This window comes from Trichosurus vulpecula, chromosome 1, assembly GCF_011100635.1.
Source record: "Trichosurus vulpecula isolate mTriVul1 chromosome 1, mTriVul1.pri, whole genome shotgun sequence".
NCBI classification, from domain to species: Eukaryota; Metazoa; Chordata; class Mammalia; order Diprotodontia; family Phalangeridae; genus Trichosurus; species Trichosurus vulpecula.
Window position 1 is genome coordinate 56,853,376 of NC_050573.1, and position 10,995 is coordinate 56,864,370.

Genomic DNA, 10,995 nt, shown 5'->3' on the forward strand with positions numbered 1-10,995 from the left:
CTAGCTCCAAGGCCACTTGGAGTGAGGTAGGCCTTTCATCTCTCGTATGGACTATTGTACCAGCCATTGTGTCCCCAGTCTCTCGTCCATCCCTTCTGCAAGACTTGCTGGGGCTCAGATCTGATCACATCCTTCCCCTACTCACATACCTTAGAAGAGTTCCCAGCTGCCTGCAGAATAAAATCCAAACAGCCTGACATTCAAGGCTCTCCCTGATCTAACTCATCTGGGAAACATCCCTGGGTATTTCCTTAGTTCAGAGTCACCCTGGGTGTTCATTGTAACCAGATTTTACTTGGCTAGGGAGCAAGGACTCTTCCAAATATGTTTCCCACCCTCCTCTTCCCAATTCCTCCTTTCCCTTCCAAAAAGTCTGAAGAGAACTCATTGTGGGATTTCCAATCACCATTCCTCTACCCACCCCAAGGCTTCGATAATTGTCCAGGACTCCTCCCTCTCATTACTACATCCCTCCCCCCACCTTACTGTAGCTCACCTCTATTTTAAACACTAGCTTTACTACTAAATCTGACCTGAAGGCTAATCTTAAACACGCCTCTGATTTTATCCCTAAAGCCAGCCGTAAGACAACCTGTACTGTTAAGGTTAACTTTAACTCTTAATTTAATCTTTAGTTTTCCTATAAATCTAACCCTAAAGCTAGTCACTAAACTTACAACTAACTTGAACTCCAACCTTATCCCTTGAGCTAAACGTGATCCCTATCCTCATCTTAACCCTGGTCTTCACTTTTCTTTATCTTTTAGCGTTAACCACTGGATTAATCCTAATGTCTACCACAGCTCTGTCCTTATTCCTAAAGCTAAATCTATCTCTTCACTGAAAACTTACTCAAATCTTGTTAACTCTATTAATAAAATTGAATCTTAATCCAAAAAATTATTTTAATCCTAAACCTAATCCCTAACCCTTACTTTATGCTCAAATAAAATCCTAAAACAAATCGTAAAAGTGACACAGGGCAGACACCAAGTCCTAATGCTGATCTCTAACTAACTCCACAGTAGCCCTAGTCCTAGTGAGGTGCTTCCCCATAAGAGCTAGCCCTAACCTAGTTCACTTTGAGGTCGAACTCAATGTTTCAGTATCAAACTCTTAACTCTAACCTTGATTCTATCCCAAGTCTTGACCTTAATTTTAACTGAAACCTTATATAAAACTAACTATAAATATAATTGAGGGCTAATCTTGAATGTCCTCATCCTGCCTTTTATTTTGTGACCTTGGGCAAGTCACTTCTCCTTTATGGAGTTTGATTTTTTTTTATCTGAAAATGAGAGGGTGGAATAAAAATTATTTCTAAGGCCTCTTCTATCTCTGACAATCTGTGCTCTTAGGGAACTGCTAGAAGTGCTTCTTGAATTCTGTGTTAAGGGCTGAGAGTGACCTTAAAATACAGAATATCAAAGCTAAAATGAGACCTTTGAAATTGTGAGTCCAACTTCTGCTTTTTACAGATTGGGAAACGGAGGTCCAGAAAGGTTAAATTACTTAGCCATTACTTAGTTACTTTGTGACCTTAACCAAGGTCACAAAACTGGTCTATGACAACACTCCAATCCAGTTTTCTTATCAGCCTATTTTTTTCTGATACTGCCTTCTATCCAATTCTAACTCCAATCTCAATCAAAACTACCAAACTAGGCCAAGACCTCGATCTCTCCTGAGTCTAGGTTCAAAATTTATGAGCTGTGTGATCTTTGGCAAATCACTCAACTTCTCTGAGGCTGTTTCCTCATCAGCAAAATGCATCTCTGGGATTCTTTAAGCAAACCGTGACATCATCTTCAAACAGACTTGACTTTGCCTCTTCTTTGCCTAAGCTTAGCCCCTTAATTTCCTTTTCTTGTCTTCTTGTTTTCACCAACATTCCTAGAACTCCATCTGTTCTTAACCTGTGCCTAATCTCTCTATTCTCATCCTAGAATCCTAGGTCTTCAGAGCTAGAAGGTAGATCAGCAGTCAACCTCCCCATCTGTGCAGGAATCCCCTTCGTGGTTTACCTGCTAAGGGGTCCTCTAGCCTTTCACCTGACCTCTTCCAGTAATGGAGAGTGAGGTTGCCCTTAAGGCAGGTGGTCCAGCAGAGGCTGGAGTCAGGGGGCTGGAGAAAGGATTCCTGCAGTGGCGGGATGACCTCTGAGATTCACCTCTGGCTCTGAAAATCCCTGATTCTGAGGGCGGGAGGAAAGAAGGAGGGAGTTGGGCTAAGCTGGCTGGAGCTGGAGTTGGGGCTGGGGAACGGGTGGGGACCCCAGGGAGCCCTGGTGTTTACCTCCCACAGCACAGGGCTCTGATGCAACCCGCAGGCTCTGGTTACATGAGGGCGGCAGATGGAGAGGCCCAGGGACCAGCTGGGGGACTTGATTGTGAAGGGCTAGGCAGGGAAATAGGCCCCAGCTCAGATTCTCCACACTTTCCTTACCCCCACCTCCACCCCACCCCATGACCCCAAGTCTTTTCTGCCTTCATTGGAAGGGGATGCTCCCCCTCCCATTCCTTCCCCCTTCACCTCTTCTTCCCGGTTCTGTTTCCTCTCCCCTTTAGTCTCTTTCTACTCCTTTCAGTACCCCTTCCCTGTTGCTAGCTGATTGACCCTAGGCAAGTCACTTAACTTATTAGCTTTCTCATCTGCAAAATGAAAAGGTTGGCCTTTATGATCTGAGGTCCCTTCCAGTCTAAATCTCCATCCCTGATGCTCCCATCCTTTGTTCCTATAACTTTCCCTATTCCACCTCTACTAGTCCCTCAGGCATAGCTGGCAGTTAGAATTTTCTTTTTCACTTAGAACAAGAACAGGGAGATGTGCAAGACAGTGTAGCCATAGGCAGCATTTTGCCAGGAAAGGGGTGTTATATCTAAGAGAATTGGGGGGACAGGGGTAAATGGACCTGAGAGAAGGTTGGCTCAAGGATGGAACCCTGAGGTACAGTGTGGGTCAGAGTACTGAGAAACCTACAATAAATACAGGGAGGAAGCGTATGCCCCCAATCCCCAGGCAGCACCCTGGGACTAAGCTCTTTCTGTCCCTTGCTAGTTATGGCTCTGCCTAGTATTCTTTGCCCTCACCCCCACCTCACATTGCCCCATTCCTTTCATTTTAGCTTTCCTTCCTCTTTTCCTCTCCCTTCAAACCTTCTCCCACTTTGCTCATCTTTCATTCTTTCATTCACTCTCTTTCTTTTATTCACTTCTCCTTATTTTCCCTCCCACCTTGTTCTCCTTTTAGCCAAGCTCCCACCTTCCTCCTTAAGCTTCTTGCCTTGTACCTCTTGCCTCTGCTCTTTCCTCATAACCTCCTCCCCTATCATCTGTCCTCTTCTTTTGAATGGCCCCCTGGAGAAGGAGGGGGAGCAAAATGGAAGTGGGCTCCAGGTCTCTCCTATAGACCCCAGAGAGCCCGGGAGGGAATCTTTTTCCCACCAGGCACAGTGAGATGTGACCCCTTTGGCCCACAGCCAAAGAGTTGCTTTGAATCATCTCTGTATTTCCTGGGGCAGCTCTGTTCCATGACCTTTCTTTGTCATGGACTTCAAGATGGAGGCTCCCCCAAGCTCTCTGCTGATACGAGATCCCATACCAATGAAATAAACCAGGGAAGAATGTCCCCAGATGATAGTCTGGGGTCTTGGGGGTCCAGTGTTGCCTTTGTCTTAAAAGTTAGAGGAAGAGGAATTTAGGGACCCCAGGATGTTCCCTTTGGTTAACAGGATTGGGGAGGACCCAAAGGCACCCTGTGACTTCCCTGGCTCAGGATTACTAGGAGGGTGCAGCAGGATGCAAAGAGCCCTGAACTTGGGGTCAAGAGAAATCTAGATTCAAATCCAACCCTCTAACATTTACTAGAAATGTAATCATGAATGAATCTGTTTATCCCTCTGAGCCACGGTATTCCCATCTGTTAAATGGGGCTAATCATGCCTGTTTCTATCTTACCTCACAGAGCTAACAAAAGGATTAAATGGTGCAATGTGCTTAAGACCTCATAAATCTTAAATCTAATATAAATAAATGCCAGCTCTTTTTAAAATAGTTATTAGAGGGGCAGTTAGGTGGTGCAGTGAGTAGAGCACCAGCCCTGGAGTCAGAAGGACCTGAATTCAAATCTGACCTCAGACACTTGACACACTTACTAGCTATGTGACCTTGGGCAAGTCACTTAACCCCAATTGCCCTGCCTTCCCCCCTCCAAAAATAAAAAAAAGAAAGAAATAGTTACTAGAGAAAACGAGAAGAACCCTGGACCAGGGGTGGGGAACCTACAGCCTCAAGACTAGGTTCTCTAGTGCAGCCCTTTGACTGAATCCAAATTTCACAGAACAAATCCCCTTAATAAAAGGATTTGTTCCATAAAATTTGGACTCAGTCAAAAGGCCGAACTCAAAGGCCACATGTGGCCTCGAGGCCACAGGTTCCCCACCCCTGCCCTATACTGAAGGCCAATTAATTAGTCAGTCAACAAGCATCGATAAGCACCTGTGTGGCAGACATTGTACAGAACACTGGGGGTACAGAGACAAAGGGAAACACTCCCTTTTGAGGTGCTTCCATTCTAGCTTGGGGAGACAGGCACATATTAGTGTCCTGAAGCTATTAAAATAGATATAAAACTATATATTCAATAAGCTACATATGTTATGTATTTAATCAATAAAAGTAAATATAAGAAAAAATTTTGAAGGCAGTCGGGAAACACTGGCAGCTGGGGAGATCAGGAAGGTGGTATTTGCATTGAGATGTGAAGGACAGTAAGGATTTTCAGAGACAGAGCGTTCCAGGCATGGAGGACAGACGGCTCATGCAAAGACACAGAGAGAGATGGGATGGAAGAGACCACATGGAATTGAGACTTAGCTGTAAGCCTCTGTGGGACTCTGGTCAAGTCATTTCCTTCCTCTAGGCTTCTATTTTTTTATCTAGGAAATAGAGATAATAATACACTCATTCATTCTTCAGAATGTGCTTCAGACATTTGTTTTGGACACAATCAATGCAGGAATATGTTCAGCTCGATTACACACATGTGTAACAAGTGTCTTGTTTTTCTTGTTTTCTCAGTAGGGATGGGACCAGAAGGAAAGAAGGCAGATCTTCATTTGAATAGAATATATAAATATAGGAAATATATTTATATACAAAATAGATATAAGATAAATTTTCATTCAAAAAAAGAAAGTTCTTCATAAATTGTCATCTCATGGAAACACGCATGATGATCATATGACTTCTATCGTTCCTCCCCTGCTATTGACATTTCAATTCAGTTCCATATAATAAGCACATATTAACACCTACTAGGTCAGTCAGCATTTATGCAGCTTACTATATGCCAGGCATATACTACATATTAAATACTACATTAGTTACTAAACTTACTCTATGCCAGGCACTGTGCCAAGCACTGAGAATACAAAGAAAGAAAAAACCAGACCCTGTGCTCAATGAGCTCTCAGGATGTTGGGGGAGACAGCATGTGAACAACAATAAATATGCAAGATATGTACAGGATACACTGGAGATCGTCTCGGAAGGAAATCACTAGCAGTGAAGGTTTGGGTGGTGGTCATAGTTGGGGGGGGTGGTAGTAACGGCTTGGTTTTTTTTTATTGAGTTGGGGGTGGATCAGGAAAGGCTTCTTACAGAAAATGGGATTTGAGGTGAGTCTTGAAGAAAGCCAGAATGGTCAAAAGATTTTTTAATTTTTTTTAAAGTTAAATTTATCTTTACATGTAACTGAGGAAAAATAAAATATTATTTTAATGAATTTAAAATCTTTTTTAAAAAGATTTTAAAAAGAAAGCCATGATGGAAGAGATGAGGAAGGTCCATTCCAGGGATGGTGAGCAGACAGTGAGAATAAGGGGATGGATGGGGTGTCTTGTCCTAGGAACAGCAAGGGGGCCAGGGTCACTGAACGGTAGACTATTGAGAGGGGAGGGAGGTGTAAAAAGACTGCAAAGGTAGGAAGGGACCCGATGATGAAAGACTTTAAAAGCCAAACAGGATTTTACATTTGATCCTGGAGATATTACAATATTATTTTGTTTGATACGCATAACAACCCTGGGAGTTAGATGCTGTTATTAGGTAAGATTATCCCTATTTTACATATGAGGAAACTGAGGCAGAAGTAACCAGGCCAGGGCCACAACTAGTAAGTGTCTGAGGCTAGATTTGGACTCAAGATCTTGCCTCCAGGTTAGTGTGTCACCCAGCTTTAAATGCAACCACTTCGACACCTGATTGGAGGATACCTTGGAGTTGGGAAAGTTTTGTGGCTGGGAGACCAACCCAAAGGCAACTGCAATTATCCAGGTGTGAGGGGATGAGAGCCTGTACCAGGGTGGTATTAGCATCATAGGAGAGAAGGGACTTTATACAAAAAATGTTAAGAAGGCAGAAATGATAGGACTTGTAACAGATTAGCTATGTGGCATGAGTGTAAGTGAAGGGTCAAAGAAACAGGGAAGTTTGGAAGAGGAAAGGCTTTGGGAAAAAATCAAGAACTCTGAGTCCTGTTTGAGACATGTCCAGTAGGCATCTGGTCAGAAGGAAAGCTGTTGTTTGTTGTTGTTGAGTTGTGTACGACTCTACATGACCCCATGGTAAGGAGATCTGAGAATCATCTTCAAAGAGGATGACTGGATTTTTGGGAGAGATCACCAAAAGAAAGAGTATATTAGGAGAAGAGAAGAGGGTCCAGGAAAGACCTTTAGGGGATAATGGGCACGACCTGGAGGAAATCCAGCAAAGGAAACCAAAAAGGAATGATCAGACTGGTAAAAGGAGAATTTATGTGCCAGGTATTCTGCTAAATTCTAAAGATACAAAAAACCCAAAACAGTCCCTGTCCTCAAAAAGCATAGTCTATGGTGGGTGTGTGTGTGTGTGTGTGTGTGTGTGTGTGTGTGTGTGTGTGTGTGTGAAATACAACATACAACATGGGCACAAATCAGCAAATGAACAATATATACAGAGTAATGTAAAGGGGAGGGGGAGAAAAAGAGAGAAGAGAAAAAAGAAAGAGAGAAGAGAGAGAGAAAGAGGAAAGGAGAGAGGAAGGAGAGACAGAGAAAGTGGAAAGGAGGGAAGAGGGAGGGAAGGGAAGAGAGAGATAGGAGAGAGAAAAAGAGAAGAGAAAAAGGGAAGGGGAGAGAGGGCATGAGGAAGGGGGAGAGAAAGAGGGAGGAGGGAGATAAAGAGAAGAGGAGAGGAGAGGAGAGAGAGAGAGAGAGAGAGAGAGAGAGAGAGAGAGAGAAAGTACACTAACATATTTGAGGGCTCTAGAAAGTTCTCACGTATAGGGAAATGTCCGAGTTATGCTTAATGAAATCATGAAACTATTTAGAGTTGGGACAGACCTTGGAAAACCATCTTGTCATTGGGCCTTTGGGAGGCCTGGGTTACTGTGGCATTCAAAGATGGGGTTGAATGTCTCCCCCTGTTGCTAGAGCTTTGCTTTCTAAGGTTACCTTCTGTCTACTCTGTATCTTGTATGTGTCTATTTATTTACACGCCGTCCCTCTTGTTAGAATGTACATAGAAGGCTCTTAGAAAACTTGTGCTGATGGATTGACTGAACCGGGGAGGATTCAGCCTGAAGAGGAGGCACGTGATCCCTGGCTCCAAGTACCTAAAGGGCTCTCCGTGGATTTTCTGCTTGGCCCCAGAGGGGAGGTGCCGCGTTCCCCCTAGGCCTCTTCCTGGGCCGGGGGTCGCGGGCAGTCCTCCCCGGGGGACCTCTTCTGCTCCTACACCGAGCCTTCGGTCGTCACCGGCCGGCCTGGCCTCCACCCAGACCGGAATTCACCAGACAGAACGCCAGAGGATCTCGCTCACGGTCTTTATTGGTACATCTTTCACGGCGACTGCTCGACTCTGCCTCTCTTCCCCTATCCCCGTACATTATATATCCTATTGCAGCCAATCCAGTGGCGAGAGCTATAACATTGCCTTATATGGACGGGCTTCATCCTAAGCCGGCACCGCCCAGCGATATACCCGGAAAAGCGTTATACCCGGAAAGCTGTAGTCCCTGCCCCACCCTCCACCCAGCCCTAAGCGGCGTCCCACCCCCACCCAAATCCCAACAATTCACCCCTTAAACTAAAATTAAAAGGAAGAAGGGGAAACATAGGGCAGTGCTCACAAAGCGGAATCAAGATCCAACCAACCTGAGGGGTCCTCCCCCACACCTACGGCCCGCAGGGCGCGGTAACCAACCCGCTGGCGGCGAGAAAGCAGGGAGATGCGGGCGCAAAGAACGCGGACCGCAATAAGCAGGGCGAGGAAGGCCGCCGCAGCAGCCAGGTAGGGCCACCACCGCAGTCGGCGCAAAGGAGCCATTCCAGCAAGGGGAACATTCAACCTTTGCCTTAGAAGCATCGGTAAAAATCTGGGGCCCCTGTACCGGTTGCGGGCTCACCAGGGACGGGGCGAGGGAGATGGGGAAAAGGGGGATGGTCTCCAAGAGTTTGGGCAAAGGGCCGCCGCCCACCGGGACGTCAAGCAGTGTCACCGCCCACGCCCAGGACGCCTGCATCAGTTCAGGAAGGACGGGAACAAGGTACGGTGCGTCCAGGGTGGGCACACAGCCTAGCAACGCTAGGCAGCGACGCCGGGCTGCTATTACAAGGCGAGCCAAAGCGTCCAAGCGCCCCTCCAGCGAGGAGGCCGCGCCTGAAACATAGATCCACTCAATTACTCCATGGGCCTGATACAAGGCACCCCATGGTAATAGGCCGTCTTGCAGGGGCCTAAAATAAACTGTCTTATTTGGCTCATATCGTGTCTTGCAGCGCGCCTCCTGTAGCACAGGAAAGGGGCGCCGCACGGAGGTCTCCCCCACCACCGAGCCAAGATACTTAGCCGGGACCGTAAGTTGGACCTTCTCAGGATCCAGGAACAGGCCCGCACGGTGTAGCGTCCTCCGAACATCTCTCAAACAAGGGTCCAACAATTGCTGAGTAGGCGCCGCCACCAGGATATCATCCATATAATGAAGAAGGAGAGCTGAAGGGTGGTCCCGACGGACCGGTTCCAGCACCCCGTCCACATGTCTCTGGCACAGCGTAGGGCTGTTGGCCATTCCCTGCGGGAGAACCTTGAACTCGAACCGCCTGTGGGGACGAGAAACATTAGTAGATGGCAGAGAGAACGCAAACTTGGGGGTGTCTTTCGGGTGGAGGGGAATGGAGAAAAAGCAGTCCTTTATGTCCACCACGGCCAAAGGCCATCCAGCCGGAATGGCCGTGGGAGAAGGAAGCCCGGGCTGGAGCTTCCCCATTGGTAACATAATACGGTTGATGGCCCGCAAGTCCACCAGGAGTCTCCAGCGGCCTTTTCCACCGCGTTTTTTAATGACAAAGGCAGGAGAATTGTAAGGGCTAGTGGAGGGCCTAATTTGGCCCTGAAGGAGCAGACCCTGGACAATCTCCTCCATTACGACGAGCTTTTGCAACGGGAGGGGCCACTGGTCTACCCACACTGGCGTGGTAGATGTCCAAGTGATTCGGGGTGTGGGGGTGCCCGTGTCACGATCAGTGGCCCTCAAGAGTTTAAAGTATCCGGGCCGGACAAGGTAACCTCGAGCTGTGCAAGGATGTCACGACCCCATAGTGCATAGGTGAGACCGGGAACGCACAAAGGGCTAAACTGGCCCTCAAGCGCGTCCCGTCTCCAAGTCATAGGCCTGGCGGCCTCCCATGCCTCCACTACTCCTCCCACTCCCTTTACTGGCTTGCCAGCTCGTCGGCGTGGAATTTGAGGAGGCCACTGGTTGCGGGGCAGCGCGGAGCGATCGGCTCCCGTGTCTACTAGACCCCGCACTGGCTGTCCCTCCACCAGGAGGATCATCATGGGGCGGTCCATTGTGATCTTCTCCATCCAAAGGCAAGAATCAGCCTCTGTGTCCTGGAACGGCACTGCCTGAGCGAGGACCTCACCTGGAAAAATATCAACTAGAATAGGGTGTGGGTTAACTACCAGTAACGGGTCACCGGGGGCCAGCACCTGGGTGGGAACGGTATAGCGAGACTGAAAAGGGTTCCCCGTGGCCAGGAGCACTCCTGCTGGCCCTTGGACCGGGATTTTTATTGCCCCCCACGAGGGAAGGGTGGTTGAGTCTCGGGCCGTAAGGACTGGACCCGGGGGGGGCGAGTTGCCCGCTTTCTCGGCCCCCCGTGCTCGTTTCCCGACTCCTGGGTGGGGTTCCTTTGGTCGGAGCGGCAAAATTTCGCCATATGGCCAGGCTTTCCGCAGCGGAAGCAATTTGGGGTGCCTCGTCCCGACCCGCAGCTTTGTGGACACTGGGCCCGAAAGTGACCCAGCTGACCACATTTAAAGCACCGACGGTCGGATCCGGAGTCCCGGGAGACCGCGAGGCGGTTCAAAGCCTCTACCAGGGCGTCATTTCTCGCGGCCTCCTCTTTCAAGCGATCCCTCCGGTCCCGTTCTATGGCCGTCGCCAAGACTTCCATGGGACAGGGAGGAGCGAGGGACATCACCTTTTCTATCATTTGGTCCGGGGTGGCGTCGGGGGGCAAGGCCGCCAGAGCTGTCTTCGCCTCCCCCCGGAACCCCTCTCGGAGGATCTGCTTAATGATGAGTTCCCGGCCCGGCCCTGCAAACGTGCTGTCCACGTATCTCCGCACTCGCGTGGCAAACTCAAGTGCGCTCTCCCCTGGCTTCTGGCGCATATCGGCCAGGCCAGCTGGGGTTCCTGCAGAGGTACGCCCCAGCCTTTGCCATGCCTGTTGATGCACTACCCGCACATCCTCCAGCTCCTGGTCACTAAAAGTGGCCTGTACCCGGGGATCACTGTATTGTCCCCGGCCCAACAACAGGTCTACCCGCCCCGGGGGCCCCCCGGTGCGCGCTTGGAGCGCTCTAGCCTCCGATTCTTTGATAGCCTGGAACGCCGTGTAGTCCACAGGGCTCAGGACCCCCAACGCGAGGTCATCGAAATCACGCGGGG